This window comes from Suricata suricatta, chromosome 7 (genome assembly GCF_006229205.1).
Source record: "Suricata suricatta isolate VVHF042 chromosome 7, meerkat_22Aug2017_6uvM2_HiC, whole genome shotgun sequence".
NCBI classification, from domain to species: Eukaryota; Metazoa; Chordata; class Mammalia; order Carnivora; family Herpestidae; genus Suricata; species Suricata suricatta.
Genome location: NC_043706.1, coordinates 24,077,450 through 24,079,951, shown reverse-complemented (window position 1 = coordinate 24,079,951; position 2,502 = coordinate 24,077,450).

Genomic DNA, 2,502 nt, shown 5'->3' with positions numbered 1-2,502 from the left:
GGTGTGGAGAGATGGGCACCCTCCTACACTGTTGGTGGCAATGTAAACTGGTGCAGCCGCTCTGGAAAACAGTGTGGAGGTTCCTCAAAAAACTATCCATAGAACTCCCTTATGACCCAGCAATAGCATTGCTGGGGATTTACCCAGGAGATACAGAAATGCTGATGCATAGGAGCACATGTACCCCAATGTTCATAGCAGCCATGTCAACAATAGCCAAAACATGGAAGGAGCCTAAATGTCCATCACCTGACGAATGGATCAAGAAGATGTGGTATATATTCATGATGGAGTACTACATGGCAATGAGAGGGAATGATATATGGCCCTTTGTGGGAAAGTGGATGGGCCTTGAGGGTGTCATGCTGAGCGAAGTAAGCCAGGCAGAGAAGGACAGAAACCATATGTTTGCAGTCATAGGTCTAACAGGAAAACAGGAGAGACCTAATGGAGAACCAGGGGGAATGGAAGAGGGACAGTGAGTTGGGGAGAGAGAGGGATACAAATCTGAGAGACTATTGAATGCTGGTAATGAACTGAGAGTTGAAGGGGAAGGGGGAAGGGGGAAAAGAGGTGGTGGTGATGGTGGAGGGCACTTATGGGGAAGAGCACTGGGTGTTGTATGGAAAACAACTTGACAATAAAATATTTAAAAAAACCAAAAAACCCCAAAAAACATAAAAAAAATAAATAAAAGATATGTACAAGAATGTACATAGCATCATTATTTATAATAGGAGAAAAACCTTTAAAAGGTTTAAATGAGACTTCTGGGTTTTAATGTAGAAGTTATCACTCCCAACCTCACAAGAAGAAAAAAGCTAAACAAAGTAAACAACTTCTTCTTGAGATATAGTTGACATTTAACATTGTGTAGGTTTAAGGTATTCAATGTATTGTTTATACATTTATTTATTGCAATACTCTTACCATGATAGCATTCGCTGACACATCTATCACACCGTATAGTTATCATTTCTTTTTTTGTGGTGAGAACATTTAAAATCTTATTTTTTAGGAACTTTGGCTACAGTCAGCATATTGTGCACTGGATCTCCAGAACTTATTCATCTTCCAGCTGCAAGTCTGTAACCTTAAATGGTATCTCCCCAATTCTCCCACCACCGATCACCTACTAACCACATTTCCACTCTGTTTTTATGAGTTCAGCTTTTCAGATCCCACACATCCGTGATATCATAAAGTAATTGTCTTTCTCTGTTTGACTTATCTCGCTTAGCCTAATGTCCCCACGGTCCATCCATGTTGTTCCTAATGGTGGGATTTCCTTATTTCTCATGGCTGAATAATATTTCACTGTATACATTTGCCACATCTTTATCCATTCATCTCTTGATGAATACTTAGGTTATTCCCGTATCTTGGAAATTGTGAATAATGGTGCATTAAACATGGGAGGGAAGATATCTTTTTCATATTATGTTTTCATTTCGTTTGTATATATAACCAGAAATGGGATTGCTGTATCATATGGTAGGTTTATTTTTAATTTCATGAGAAAACTCCATACTGTTTTACACAGTGGCTGCACCATTTTACATTCCCACCAAGTGCACAAACATTCCCTTTTCTCATATCCTCACTGATACTTGTTATCTCTTATCTTTTTGATGATACTTATCCTAAAAGGTGTGAGGTGATACATCATCATGCTTTTTATTTGCATTTCCTTGATGAAAAGTGATAGTAAGCATTTTTCATGACTCATTGGCAATTTGGATGTCTTCTTTGGAAAAGTTCAGTTCTTCTGCCCATTTTTAAAACTGGATTTTGGTTTTATTGTTATTGAGTTGTTTGAATTCTTTACATATTTTGGATATGTTTTTATTTTTTTAATTTATATTTTAATTCCACTTAGTTAATATACAGTGTTACATTAGTTTCAAGTGTACCAGTGTAGCCAGTATACTGGCTCAACAATTCCATATATCACCCGGTACTCATTATAACAAGTGCACACCTTAATCTCCATCACCTATTTAACCTATTTCTCTACCCCTACCCCTCTGGTAATCATCAGTTTGTTCTATATATTTAAGAGTGTGTTTCTTGGTTTGTCTTTGCTTTTTTGTGTTGTTTCTTAAATTCCATATATGAGTGAAATCATATGGTATTTGTCTTTCTCTGACTGGCTTATTTCACTTGCATTGTACTCTCTAGCTCCATCCACTGTCATTGCAAATGGCAAGCTGTCGTTCTTTTTTTTATGGCAGAATAATATTCCATATACCAACTCTTTATCCAGTCATCTATGGATGCACACTTGGGCTGCTTCCGTATCTTGGCTATTATAAATATACTGTAAACATAAAGGTGCATGTATCCTTTTGAATTAGTGTTTTGTATTCTTTTTTTTTAATTTTTTAATTTTTTTATTTTTTCCATAATATTTTATTGTCAAATTGTTTTCCATACAACACCCAGTGCTCTTCCCCTTAAGTGCCCTCCACCATCACCACCACCTCTTTTCCCCCCTCCCCC